The sequence below is a fragment of the Pseudonaja textilis genome, chromosome 4 (assembly GCF_049901715.1).
Source record: "Pseudonaja textilis isolate UNSWEBS1 chromosome 4, rPseTex1.2, whole genome shotgun sequence".
Classification (NCBI taxonomy): domain Eukaryota; kingdom Metazoa; phylum Chordata; class Lepidosauria; order Squamata; family Elapidae; genus Pseudonaja; species Pseudonaja textilis.
In genome coordinates, this window is record NC_141993.1 from 53,124,601 (window position 1) to 53,140,192 (window position 15,592).

At 38.2% G+C, this 15,592-nt stretch overlaps 1 protein-coding gene across 22 annotated transcripts in view; it reads right to left on the reverse strand.

Moving 5' to 3' along the window:
* The window catches only part of KIF1A (kinesin family member 1A), a 100,229-nt gene extending 91,227 nt beyond the window's left edge, over positions 1-9,002 (reverse strand). For all 22 annotated transcript variants that reach the window (XM_026701106.2, XM_087933055.1, XM_087933054.1 and 19 more), the window contains exon 1: positions 8,813-9,002. The gene's annotated coding sequence lies outside the window, so the exon portion shown is untranslated. The remainder of the gene's footprint in view (positions 1-8,812) is intronic.
* Between the last annotated feature and the right edge of the window lie 6,590 nt (positions 9,003-15,592).

Here is a 15,592-nt window from a genome sequence, read left to right on the forward strand (position 1 = left end):
CTTCTCTGTATTTTTTCTAGAGTCTCAACAACTTTTTTGTAATGTGGTGAACAAAACTGGATACCTAGTACTCTAGGTATGGTCTTACTGTGGCTTTATAGAGTGGTATAAAGAAATCCACAGCATTTCATTTCCACTATTTGGGAAGAATGAATTAGTTCAGGTTTTTCTTTTTATTCTGTCCATTCACCATTCCTTCCTGAAGACCCATTTGTGTCAATGCATTTTAGAACATTAATATCTACATTTCAGATTTTCCACATATGGAAACGTCATTTGAAACTAGTTCCACATAGTTCCTCACAACTTCTTACTTTTTAAATCATAGTGCAAGAAGAATTTTCTCTGTGTATACAGATCTGCAAATGAGCATTATTTATAAATTATTATATATTGGCACCCTGACATTTATTTGTGCGTTAATGCCCCATAGTTGTAATCATAAATCCAGTGCTTGCCAACTTCATTGTGAAGAGTAGCAACTTTCATTGTTAGAAAAAAATTGTACTTTGGTATTATAATAGACAACTCAGCAAGGTGAAAGAAACCTTATATATTTCTAGCATTTCTAGTATTCTTGAACATAAAATCTACACATACACTTGCATACATGCTTAAAATTATTACTGTGATCTGAACAGAGAGGGAAAATAATCTGAATATAGATAACCATACTACGAAACTCCCACTGGTTGGTGGATTAATGCACTTAACAGAAACTGTGTGTAGCTTGTATTCAGCATTCAGCCAAATTAGGATAAGAAAGAATGTAATATAAAATAACCTTACAGCAAGACACAGCTGTCATGCCTCTCTTGGCTGTCAAGGAAAAGCATTGCAATAATATACAGTATTACCTGGGTCATGAACATTCAGAAGAGTAGATTTATTGTAGCAAAGCAGTGAAGCCATTACATAAGAATTACAGCTACTGCAAGTATTTATAACACTTGGTGTTCCAATTTGCTACACTTCTTTCTCCTGTGCTTAAAAGCCTATCAACAAATCTCTTTTAGGCAGGAGATACAATTTCCATCTGTTATTTATTTTGGCAAGAACCTAATTTAGTATCAGTTTGTTTATTTTTGACCGTAGAAGGATTAACTTTTATATCACTACTATAAACTATACAATATATTTTCAACTATTTTGGAGAAATCATAATTGTCTAGAGATTTGGGTTGCTTTTATACTGTTCCTGATCCAGAGAATCATAAGAGATGGAGGTTTTCTAGAGTATCTGATCAAACCCTAACCAATACTGGAATTACCAGTAAATGTAGGACATATATCTCCAACATTTTACTCAAAAAATGGGCAAATATAAGCAAAAGGCATTTGCCTCCAACTTCTCCCTTTCTAAGAAGATGAAGTTTTATTCTTTTGGAAAAATGTATGCAAATCTCTAGGAGAAGGGAGTCAAGAAAGAAATGGATTTGGGAACAGAAAAGAACAAAGATTAAATCAGCCCCAGATTAAAGCTTACAACTTCCAGAAGAAAAAGTAAATTGAAATTTGAAAAGTGGGTTGAAATCTGATCAAAAAGGACTGGATAAAAAATATCTACAGCACCCAGCTGTATCCAACGCCCAGTTGGCATGGCCTCTAATAAAGGATGATGGGAGAAAGTGTTCAGCAGCATATCTAAGCAGACAATTTCCACAGTGAATTTATGTTAACTGATCCTTTGTGTTCTGAGCTACATCACTTTTGAAGTTGCCACCCAATGAGCACAAGATAAATATACATCACTGCACTGGGCAGTGCAACATCATTCTATTCACTAAGCAGAAAATAAAAAGCAGAATAAAAATCTTATCCTCTCAAAACAACCAACTACATAACCAGACCAAAAGCAGACAAGTTAAAAGAATACCATCTATACGGATCCTAATTACATCCATTCTTTTCTGTCTACATTGCTCAATCAGCAAAGCTATTATTTCACCAGAAAGTTTTTAGAGTGAGTGAAACTTTGTAGACGGTTGTGTTCTGCTGAGGTTTTGAACTGCCAGGAAAATCCAAGATTGGTTGGTTGACTTGGAGCCAAAGCCATAACTGAAGAAAAAGGATGAGCTGGCTCCTTTCTGGTTTTTCTGCTCCCCCCATCCCCCATCAAGGTCTTCCTTATTGTTGTTGCTTTACAACAGTTCTTCAGCCTTTTTCCTGTTTTGTTTACAGAGATAATAGGTAAAGAAAAGAGATAGCATCCTATATTCAGTAAATGCTCACTAAGAAATCAATTTGCAACTATAGAGGAAGTATGATACTGTAGCCTGACTAATATTTGGCTGCATAATTCAGTTGTTCTTTATTTTACTCCATTCAACATTGCTTATTTATTCCTTAGCCTATACCAAGTTGCTATGGTTAAGTGAAGTAAAAGTTACAAATGTCGACCAGTTTTTCTGACTTGGGTCTCCTCCAGAAGTGCCAATCACAACTCCCACCAAATATTGCTGCTGGCCAGAAATGCTAAAAACTGTAGCATATCTGGAAATTTTCCATTCTAAAAAAAAAAACTAATCTAAATCAAACTCAAAAAGCAACATTCTTTGAAATGAAGAAATACCTTAAGTCTTGAAGATATCACAAAAATTAATCAAAGTTTCTCACTTAATATGCAAAACATGATGCACTGGAATATTTCTTTATTTATTTCTATTTATCCATATCTTCATATGACCATTCATTTCAGTATGGTGACTCTGAGCAGCTACAAACAGTTAAAAACACAAGATTAAAAACAAAATACAAAACTGGCAAGCAAGGTAAAAGAACCCAAATGAGCCATGATTAACAGAATGATCTCACATAGTCTAAAAGACAATCTGACCCCAAGCCTGGGGACATGGACGTGCCTTCGAAGTTTTGTAAAAGGCCTTCAGGGTCAGTATCAACCTGCTCGGGGAGGGTATGTGTGTGATGTTCACAGGGCAGGTATAATGACAGAAAAGGCTCTTTGATATCTTCAAGACTTAAGGTATTTCTTCATTTCAAAGTCCCACTGGATAACATGCCTATTCTGTTGAGTTTAATAAATAGAAATAATTAGGGAGAAGCGATTCTAGAAATAACCCAGTTCAATGGCATAAAGGGCCATCAGCACCTTGAATTATACCCAGAAGCAGCCGAGCATCCACTAGTCAAAAGTGCCCTTGCCACAATATTTTAAACCAGCCGTAGCCCTGGATGATCTTCAAGGACAAATCCCACATACAGATCTTTGGGAGGTGACTAAGTCATGAATTACCGTGAAAAGAGCTTCCTTGTCCAAGAAAGAACACAACTGGCACAAATATGAAGCTATGCAAAAAGTCATCCCAGCCATAGGTACCATCTGTTTGTTGCACACTCCTAAACTGTGCACCAATTCTGACTGGGATAGTGCGCAATCTACACCCCATCCTGGAAAAGGCTACAAAACGTTCCTAGAACCACATTACTACTTCCCCAATCTGGGAAAAGAAAAATCAACCTGGTTCTAAAACCCAGAGCCAATCGGTGTTGCTATATTAAGCTGAAGCCAGTTCAACCCCATCCCAAACTCACAACCTCCAGACACTAAGACAATCTTCACATCCCAAGGTAGAGATGTAAAAGATGGGTATCCTCCACATACAGGCAAATGACTTCACTCAGTAGTTTCATGTAGATTTTAAACAGGAGTTTAGTACTGAGACCTGAGGCACCTGAAAAGCAGGGGCTGCAAGCTAGAACTCTTTCACTGTCAACAATGCAGACTGGAACTGGCCTTGGTGGAATGAAGAGAACCAACACAACACAATGTTGCCCATTCTTAATCCCAAAGCTTATCCCAAAAAGTATAATGATTCCTGCTGAGAGGTCAAACAGAGCAAGATGGATGTACTGTACCACCCACATCTCACTTCCACCAAACAGCATCCACAAGTTTAATCAATGTTGTTTCAGTCCCATATTCAGGTCTGAAATCTGACTGGAAGAGGTCCAGATAATACACTTCTTTCAGCATTCTCTGAAAACGCTTCATGGCCACCTTCTCTGGGAAATATAGATGATCAACCTACTCTGGAAAGTAAATAATAAATGTCACCATGAGTTGCTCTATCAATGGCTTCTGGAGGAGAGGGGGCACCATCACTTCCTTAATTGATTGTGGGACCACCTCCTCTCTCAAAGAAGAATTAACCAACACCAAATCCAACAACATGCCACCTCCTAGGTGCCTTAGCAGTTCGGGAATGACAGAGGTTTAATATGCAGGTGGCCAACCTTACAATTCCGAGAATCCAATTTACTTCCACAGGACTAACAGGTTCAAACTCCTCCCAGGTAACCAAGCTCAGAGCCTCAGAAACCTCCAGAGGACCCACTGAAGGTTACAGTCCAGCTTGGAATAAATCCAAGCAACTTTATGTAACAGATTACTAGCGTATTCTTCATAACAATCTTGCAGATAAACCTCCAATCAGCCCTCTTCAGGGGGATCCATATGAACTTGAACAAGGCTACCAGATAGTTATCCATGGACATGGTAAGTGTGGGGAAATATGGACATTTCACTGCCCTTACTGTCATGGCATGCTAGGCATTTCTTCTCCCATTTCATCTCCTTCACCTGTAAACCAAGGAGAACTTCAGGGAGGAGAGAGGCTGTATAGGCACAATCCACCCAAAGTCTCCAGTCCAGTGGTTCCCCATTCCAGGCAGAAAGCAAGACTTTGTTTGGGCTGTGAATCAGACCTTTGGAAACAACCCTAGTTTCCCTCTAGACCCAACTGGGGCCCATTAATCACCTAGGGCAGACTAATCAAATAGGTACAACCTCCATATGATGAGGAGGAGCCCCAGGCAACCAGAGAGTAAAGTCACCTTGGTAATAGTTTCCCCAATTCCAGATCACATCACTACTGCCCCAACAGAAAAAACAATCTGACATATGATTTTTGTCTTGTGTCAGGTCCTCAGTGACCTGGATGAACTCCATGGCTGTCATAGTGGCCATGAACCCTTAAGCTATCTCAGACTCTGCCACCAGAGAAAGCAGGTTAAAATCCCATAATACTACAAGCCTGAGAAACTCCACCATTAGCCCAGACGCAGAATCCAGGCAGTTCACCAGAGAGGTTGCTATGCAGCAGGGAGACTAGTTTAATAGCTACTGTCCCACCTAATATTTAATTTGAATGACTCAGATGATATTCCAATTTCCTAATAATTGAATGACGTTTCCAACTATTTTCAGCAGATGGTATTTCCAGTCTAATTAAAATCTCAGGAGGAAATATCATGATTTATTTTGATCATTTTTCCACTGCCCAATTATTTTTAGTCTGTATGCTTTTGATTCCTCTCATACATTTGTATACGTAACGTGCTGATATTTTTATACACATGTGATTGCATTGTTATACCCCCTTATCTTAATGATATTCTTTTAAATATTTAAAAATTGAAATATTTGTTCCCCTTTTTCTTTGCAATATTGCCAGTTTGTTTGCTCTATATACAAAATGTTATTAGAAACTGAACATAATATTCTAGCTGAAACAAATCTTTGTTGACCTGTAGAGTTCATTCCTTTGTTCAACATGGCACCTGCTTTTTTTGCAGCCAATTCACTCTATTGATGAATTCAGATTGTAGTTTATTTTTCACCCAGATCATTTTTATGCCATAAAGAATTAAAAGTAGGGGAAGCAGTCTTAGCTTAACAGCAGACTACATGCTTTATATATATAATATCTGAAGCTAATTCTCAAGCATTGGCAGGAACATCTAACACTAGTCAAACTAATACTAGCTTAGGTGAACCAATAATATGACTCAGGATAGGGCATTAACTTACATTTCCACTGGTTCTCTAATATGAACTGTATAATGTATTTATACAGTTATCAAATTTATATAATGAATACATGTAGAGAGACAATATCTATGAATATAATTTAAATATTTGAAAGGTAAGCATTTTTTATTTTCTACAATGTGGCCAAAAATTAATACAATAAAAAGAAAATATAATATAACTATAGACCTGAGACCTAGAACTGCTGCCATACATGCTACTTTTCCTATTGGAACGCAGTTAGCTGAAGATGCATTAACTAGTTGTATTTAACCTTAACCTAATAGTTTATCAATAATTCTAGTCCCGTTCAGCTGACAAGGATGTAAGACTCAGAATATGTAAACCAGTAAGCTTAACCTAACTGGGGACATGAAGAGATACATATTTAAATATTCAGGAATTAACTGCTATCAACTAGAAATATATCTTTAATGGAAATTTACATTATTTGAATTTCTGATAATTAAAGACCTCCTGAATGAATTTCTTTGCATTATGTCTTAGACTGGCAGCTTCATTAATCAATATGATAAAATATTGTATAGCTAGAATGTAACCTTGTCAGGTGACTATTGTGAACTCTCACTTGCATCTTTTAGAAGACTCAAAGTTTGTACTGCAAAATGAATATGGTCACTATTTCAGTGGCATTAAAAAGTGAAGCAAAACAAAAAATTGAGACAAAAAGAGCAATTATAGAATCACATTCTACATAGTGATTGTGTTTTATGTAAGACTCAGAGTGAAATATACTCTTTTGTTCATTATACTGCATGAGGCCTACAATCTTAAGCTGACCTTTTTTCCTGATAGTGAGAAAAGCAGAAAATCATTAATCACTTGCAGCAGATCTACAATGCTGAAGATACTGTTGGTAAATGTCTGCTCAGTTCAGGAACCATAGCATGTACATATTAATTTAGAAAATCATTATATTTACTTCTCCCTGTATTTCAATTTCTAACTATTTATATCTCTGGAGTATAAAAAATTCCCTTTCTTCATATTGCCAAATCCATTCCTTTTCGTCATACTGTCAAACTTTACTTCAAGTCCCAGCACACTAGCTCAAGTCAATACATTCAGCCATATTTCTGCAATCAAGCTGTCCCTAAAATTGCTTGTGTCACTTGTTATGAGACATAGTAAACACCCCCTACATTTGTCCTTCCAGAAATATCACCTCTGCTATGTATCTTATGCCTAGAAGATTCCAAAATTATTGTGAAAGATGCAACATTTCTTCTTGGAAGCAAGATTTCCATTCTCTCATGAAGTTTTCACGCTCTGGAACTATTAGACAATGGATGTATTATCCTACAATGTATACACTAGGTGATGTATCTAATCATAGTGCAAATGCTTATAGTTTAAATTTATTTTCATTTGCCTTAGAAGCTTCCAGTTCAACCAACTTACATCATTGTATGTGTGTGTGTGTATTGTTTACATGTAAGGCTTCTTAAAAGTTAGTTTCAATGCCACCAGATATTTTTATTTATGAAAGAAGATAAGCATAGTTTTCATGTTGCATACAATAAACACTTACTAGGAAGGTACAATAGGACCCTGTAGAGCTGTAATACCAGCATTTAATTCAGTGTTGATTCTGTTGCTACAGCAGTGCAGGCTGTAATTCATGTAAAATGGCTGACATGATACACCACCTGATCCTTCACTTACACCAAACCTCTTTTTTAAGAAAAGGTTCTGAAGACTTTTTCCCTTCCTCAGCTGTGTCAGATGACAAAGCACTCCCTTTTCGTCAACTCCTGTTAGAACTGCTTCAGTATAATCTTATAATATAGCATCTTTAAATGATTTACATATATTACAATTTTCGTCTAAATTGCCTTGGAAGATTTTTGTAGAACATCCATAAAGAAAATATTATAAATAACTGGCTTTTCCATAAACGGATATGAATGAAACTGATTTGTTATTTACAGAGCAGACATTTTGAATGTTCACACACACACCTCATCTTTTTTCAAATAAAAAGTGTGCTTAGGTCCAGCCCTGGAATTAATTTAATTATGGCCCTGGAATTAATTTAATTATGGCAATTAATGCAGCTTAGATATGCATTTCATGGACTGTCAGGTTCTTGTCCAGTCCTCATGACTCTGCATTCTCTTTATGGCCTTAAGTCACAGCCACTGGTAAAGGACACGTGGGGTGGGGTGGTGTTTATTACCAATATTTTTTCCAGGCTGGATGTATTTCAGAAGCTCACCTAACAAATAATCTGGTACTAACAATAAGAATATCTAAGGAAGAGCAAAAGCCTAGGACCTGCCCAAAGAGGAAGGGTGTCTCCCTCTTTCTGATGGATCAAGAAGAATGAGGAATGATGAAAGAGCACAGGAGGCTGGATTATACCAAAGGCCTTATAACTGGGTGTTTTGCTTCTCCAATAAAAAAAATAAAGCCCCAGGCAAGAAGATCAGCCTTGGCATCTGATTATTATTTGGTCCACAGACAATTTCTTTTGCTAAGAGCTAATACCCCACCATTTTCCACTATAATGTCTTTTTCCTGCTGCCCTTATCGGCCATGACATCACTCACACACACACACATGGACGCCCAAACCCAAGGCTCTGCTTCTAATTGAGGGAGGAAATAAAAAATAATACGGCATTGTGTTTGTTGCCTTCTAATTCCTCCTGGAAACAGTGTCTAGGTGCAGATCTAGATGACTAGACAATCACACACACACACACACACACACACACCCGTTCCTCAACCTCAATGACTTCAAAGATGCATCGTCGAGAACGCGCTCCATCCTATTGTCTTTCCTTGAAACCCAGCCAGCGGGAGAGGAAGAGCGATGCGCCACTAGACGCTGCATTCACTGCAGAACGCCTAAGATCCGCGGCCGTCCCCTCCCACGCCGCCCCGACCCCCCAGCACTGCGAAAGGGGAGGGCGGTAGCTCGGCAATCCTACGGGACAATGGAAGAACTGCGACTTACCTCAAAGGCTTTCTGCACTCCGCTCTCGACGTGGAGAGGTTGGGGCCGGCGCTACCATTGGCAAAGCTCCGGCTGTGGTTCCCGCCGGCTAGCAGAGCTGAGGGGCGTCTCGCAACGGTCTTCTCGGGCTTGTGGTACTGATGCTGCGCTCTCTGGGGATGCGCGACTCCTGCAGGTTCACCGAGCGCCCCGCCCACTAGTCCTGCCCGCCGTTTGATTGGCTGAACGAGCAGAGCAGCCTGTTGACCGCAGCTATCAGGAGGTGGAGCTTGGCTTGGGTTAGGGCGGCCCCCTTGCTGCAGAACTGCGTCGTGTTGTCTCAGGGGAGAAGCCGTGCAAAGTGATGAGGGAATGGGAAGAGACCTTTTCTCCGCCCTCGGTAGGATTCAAATGTACCCCACTACCCCAAGCATTCGGGAAATCTGCTCAAGGGCCATCACATCTCCCCTGCTTTTGCATTCTCTGTAGATCCAGGAGACATCTGAGTCATTCCTAGCTCTTGCCTTGTCTTCGCAAACTGTTGATGATGCTTGAAAATTCAGATATACCCCACATCATCCTTAAACATTCATAGGCTGCATCTGGTCATAATAGTCTATTATAGTCTTGTTTGGAGGCCTTCAGATTGTTGTACTGAATCTTCCAGAAATCTACTTTTGTGTAAGCTCTTATTCTGAATGCAGCATTGAATTATATATTCATTTCTGTAAAATAATATATTTCTGAATGTAGAATTCAAGGAGGCAGGGTGGGGGGTAAATTCTAGTTTATGTCCCTCTCAAAAGAAAAATCTTGAAGGTTAATCGTGTCTGCATCTAACAGTGTCAAAGTCCATCTGGACAAAAAAACAATTCATTGAAGAAAACCAGTAATCTCAAAATTCACAATCTACATTTTCATCTGGAAGGAATGCTTTCAAAGTTCGAGGCTAAGTTAAAATAGGGCTGGGGAATTTAACCTTCAGGCATTAATTTAATTATTTCAACAAAGTATGTAGATACATGAACTCAAAAATTATGCGTACATTTCTCTTAGGCATCATTATTTCCTTGGTTTTCACCCAGCTTCAAAATTGTACTGCGCCACTACAGTTTAAAAATCATTGTTTACAGCAGGAGTAGCATCACAGCCCCACTTTTGTGTCTCCATCTTACATTAAACCCAGGTTTTTTTTAACTTGTTTTGTTTTTAAATTGTATTGGCCACCCATCTTACCACAAGGTAACTCTGGATGGCTTATAATATTCATAATGCCAGAATTCGCTGCTTAAAAGCTTCAATGAAGCCCAAGGCATCTATATTGCATTTCACTCCTCTCTTAATCTGAAAAATATAAAAATCCTGCTTTTTATCAGGGATACCAATGTGTTTTTGAAAATGCCTCGTTAAGAGTCCATAAAAATGAAAGTGAAAATCATACACATTTTTGTTTTATGGTTTAGATCTTCTGAATTATTCAGGAAAACATGGTTAAATCAGTCTTGGTATGATGTTTCATCCAGCCAATTAAAGAGTACAAAAGTGGAGGACACTTTCACTTTTCATTTCCTCTCTTCTATGTAACTCTGTTGAGCCCAATTCCTTTGGTTGCATAGTTTTAAAGATTCAGAATGAATTGGATAAAGTGGTCGTTTCCTTTCTTGGCCAGTGATCTCACCACTGTGTGCCAGCTGCAGACAATGAAACTAGGCTGAATTTGTGCTGCCACAATACTCCTTGACCATCTCTCCTTTTCTTTATTTAAGTCAATGTGGAGAACAAAATTGCTAAAGTTTGAGGTCAGCAACACTGCAAACAGTTTTGGGAATGGCTCACCTGCTACCTTTGTCAGATAAGTAACTACTTCACTTGTTTCCTTTGCAATTGGGGAAGGGGAGAAAGCACAAATATTAAAAATATGATTTCAGTGGTTCTGATTTTTTTAGCACCTCAGCTCCTACTGACCACAAGGGGTCCATATAGATAAGAGAGTTAGGGATTTTTTATGTGTTCTCTCTTTGTTTCTCTCTCTTTCTGTCTGGTCTTTGTCTATGAGATTGCTAATCTCATGCTTTTCTTTCTGCCTTTGTTTCCAAGGCATGAATGCACAGAGGAGCTTTTGTGTGTGTATGTGTGTGTGTGCACATACTCACAGTTGCTGACTCTCCTGTTTCCATCCTCCCAATGGATTTCCTTAAATAAACCTTTCTGTTAAAGTCATAAATCTATTTCACTCATTGTTTGCTCACTAGATTTCTACTCTTCCACGTAATCAAGACACCACAAATGTGTATATTTTTGCAACAGTAGGATGGCAACTAAAACAACAGCAGTACCTATCAAGGCTTCTCTAGGACTTATAATGATCTCCGGAGACCTAGGGTTAGGGTAGCTGCGTTATTTCTCGAGACAGAGTTGTTGCTCTCATTGTTTACAAGTCTCTTATTTTTATACCATCAGAACAACACAGTAAAAAATTGATGGTTTTGTTGATCTGGAATATTACAAGCTTCTCACTGGTTTTGATCCCTGTAGCATCCAGAGTGGTGAAGCCTTTTCCAGTTCTCATCTCTTTCTTCTCCTCATATGAATTTGTCTCAATAGCAGTTTGCTAATCAGACTTTTTGATTAAATTTCTAGTTTCTGCACAATCAGTTCTTTCTGTTCAATAATACCATAAAAGCTAAAGAAAATCAGGAGACATGTGTGATAAACATTATGAAACCAAGAAACCAGAAAGACAATTAGGTGAAAAGAAGAGATACATGTTTCATTGCATTTCAAGTCGTTAACCACCAAAAGAAACCATTAATCGCAGCTCAGTTCAGGGGCATATTTGATGACTTGTGTACATTCTCATGGATCCTGTTAGACAGGATTCTTGTTTGGTAAGAGAGGAAATACAGTTATTTGAAGAAGCATTAGCAATTTCTGTTCTGTATTTGCTGCCATCTATTGGTGATCTGGAGTTCTGCAGGCAAGATCTGGTAAGCCCTTTTAAAAGGGTCACTAGCAGGTGTTTACAATGGTTACAGTGTCTGGGGGTCATGCGATCGCCATTTACAACCTTCCCAGCCAGCTTCTGACAAGCAAAGTCAATGGAGATTTGCTTAATGAACACACAATTAACAACTGCAATGATTCGCTTAACAATCATGGCAAAAAGGTTGTAAAATTGGGTACAACTCACTTAACAATTGTCTTGCTTAACAACAGAAATGATGCTTTCAACTGTGGTTGTAAGCCAAGGACTAACAGTATGCGCACACATTCATATATATTGCCTCTCCCATTTTTTCTCCACTATAGCTAATATTGTGCATGTACTTAAGGTGCTTTCTCCCCCAAGAGCCTTTTATAAGGCAAGCACAGAAGAAATTTATGGAAATTTATTAATTTCAGAAAAGGAAAATCTTTCCAGCATGAGCTTGTGCTCATTGTGCATAGGACAGTACCAGCATGTTTATTGCTTTCTTATTATTAGAAGAACTCTCTGGAGTTTCCATAGCCAAAGCTCATCTTTTTAATATTTGTCACTTAAAGAAAGTATTCTGGCCAAAAGCAATCTTTGGGTAATACAAACATGTTTGTGCCATAAAATTCCTAAAGTGATCCTGTAGTGCCAACTACTGGATATATTCAGTTGCTGTACAATAAGAGTATTATGTCTTCATATAATGGAAGGTGCATTATTACTTTCAAATTCCACATCAAAAGTAAAAAAGAACAAGTCTCTTTTTTAGGACTCCAAGTAAATGGCTATCAAGAAAACTACATTTTACGATTAACACATGCAATACAAACACACACAACACACACACATATAAAAAACAAGTAGCACTGACAGCTACTGTGCTATAATCATTATTTAATGCATGTAATAAATGTATGCTTATTTCCTATTGATTCAAGGGCACTGTACTAGAAAAAGAAACTAAAATGGAAACTCTTCCATACATATCAGCATTTAGCTATGCCTGAAGATATGCAAGGAAAAATGTTTAATTTGAAACTGTGAGTGGGCAGGGAAAAAACCTGCATATTCACAATCACTCAGAAGTAGTTCTCCATTTTACTTGTATGTAAGCCAAATACTTTTCTAGCCTTTTTTAAATACCATATCATGAGCAAGTTGAGGATTCTACTAGTTTATTGTTCTTACTATAAAGAAATTTCTCCTTAGCTCCAGGTTGCTTCTTAGTTTCCATCCATTGCTTCTTGTCTTCTTGCCTTTGGTGCTTTGGAGAATAGGTTGACCCTCCCTCTTCTTGGTGGCAGCAGCTTAGATTTTGGAACATTGCTATCATGTTGCCCTAATCCTCCCTTTATTTCCAATTGATCTTCTGTATCTAAATCCTTTGTTTTAAAGTTAATTTAGCTTGACCTGATTAAACAACTTCACAAAAAAGCCATAGTAAATTTATAAGCAAATTTATAAGCATATGAGATAAGTCCTAAACCCAATTTAAAAGACCAAAGAGCCTTTAATCCATCTGCAGTTAAGACTCTGAAACTTTACTAGAGTGGTCAAAGACTGCTTTCTTCACTGGACTGCCTGAGGATCAAGATGATAATCCTTGCATGGAGGAAAGAAAAAGGACTCAATGGACAGGAGAACCATGGATCTGTGGACACATCTGGATATAAGGACTAAGAACTGGCAATCCAAAGTTCCAAGATTAAAAAGAACTATATTTAAACATTTTTCAGCTGCTTCCCAAGATATTTGTCAAGTTTCTGTTAATCAGAAATGTTCAGGAAGGGGACAAAAAAAGGCAAGAGGACAGCCATAATCAGGAAATTAAAGTTTTGTCATTTTTAAAAAGATGGATATATGTAAAAAAGAGATGGAGCTTTGATTGTAACACTTGTGTTACACTCGTCATGTCACGTTGCTGTGACGTGACATTCTGCGACATTTTTCCCATTGACAGAGCTGAGGTGGGTGTGGCCTAAATGTGACGCATCTGGCCCATGGGCTGCCAGTTTCACACCCCTGGATTATATGGTTGCAGCAGCCATGTTGACTTTTTTTTTAATTTCCTCCCATTAACTTAAAGAGGTAGCAGGAAAAAAACCCTAGAATTCAAACCTTAGACCCCTGATTTCTTTGAGCTGCAATGGGAACTGTCATGTTTAAAATTTCATCCTTGTGGCAAGGAAGGTTGTAGTCTGCTTATGTGGAATATGAAAGTTTTCTCCCAGATCAAGGTAAATGCAGTAGAAGGAGTTTGGAGTCTACATTCTTATGAATAACTGCCTAGCCCTGGTGTGAAATTACCACATCTATTCAAAGCTGGCTAAAAAATTGCTAATTTAAAGAGTGAAAATGAAGATTTAAATCACTGTTACTGAAATGCTCCAGCTGATTCAAATATGGATTAGTACAAGGTGCCCAAATCTCAGTTCCAAGTTAAAAAATTTGAATTTCAGTTTGGTCTATGCCTGGACAGTAATAAGCTGGTCTTTCTGAGTTGTAGGGCTGATAATTTTGGGACTTGCCCACTCATAACTGGATTAGCTTTCAGGATAGGCAGATGCCTAAGAACATAGCAAGAGAACATAAGTAAAAGGACATTTTAGTAATTTTTCTGCCTCATTCATTTTATTAGCATGCTTTCTATATTATCTTTATATTTCTGGGAACTCTGAGCATTTGTATTTCAACTTACCAGTCTTGCAGGGTACTCCTACCAATGTTGGTGGCTGATATGCCTCTATTTCAGTGCTTCTTGGTGGCCACTGGTGTGGAAGATTTTTCTCTCCTGAGTCTGCATGATTTACATGCAGCAATGAATGAATTACAAAGTGCAAACTGTATGCTTCTGCTAAAAATCTGGGCTCCTGAAGGGTTCCCTGAAATGTTCTTCTGGTTTCAGAAGAAGGATACAGTCAATGTTTTTATTGTACAGACACATCAGATTTTACATGTAGTCCAGATATTATCTTCCATATGCATTTTTTTTCATTTCTGTTTCTATCTTTTTGCTTTTTTTCTCATGGTGAATATAAAATAGGTGTGTATGTGTGTGAGAGAGTGGGGGATGAGAGATAGAGAATGTGTGTGGGTGTTGACTCCTAGAAACTGCTTAAACAGATCCCTGTAGTTTACTTAGTAAAATTTCAGAAGGTTTGCCATTGTCCCCTTCCTAAGTATGAGGGAGACTGATTGGCCCAAGATCACCCAGCTGCCTTTGTGCAAGAAAAGTCAAGAAAATATAGAAGACTTAGATAGAAGAAAGATATAATCAAGGTCATGCGAAATGTTAATACCACTCTATAATGCCTGGGTAAGATCACACTTAGAATACTGTATCCAGTTTTGGTGTCGCAATGTAAAAAATATGTTGAAAAGCTTAAAAAAGTACAGAGAAGAGCAACAAAAATGGTTAGGGGACTGGAGGCCAAAACATATAAAGAAGAGTACTAACAATAGCACTTAGACTTATATACTGCTTCACAGTGCTTTACAGCTCTAAGTGGTTTACAGACTCAACATATTGCCCCCAACAATCTGGGTCCTCATTTTATTGACCTTGGGAGAATGGAAGGCTGTGTCAACCTTGAGCCAGTGAGGATTGAACTCCTGACAACCAGCAGAATTAGCTGACAATACTGCATTCTAACCATTGTGCCACCATGGCTCCTGGAATTGGGTATGTCTAGTTTAATGAAAAGCAGGACTAGATGTGACATGATAGCAGTGTTCCAATATCTCAGGGGCTGCCGCAGAGAAGAAGGAGCCAAACTATTCTCCAAAGCACTTAAATGCAGGTCAAGAAGCAATGGATGGAAACCAAT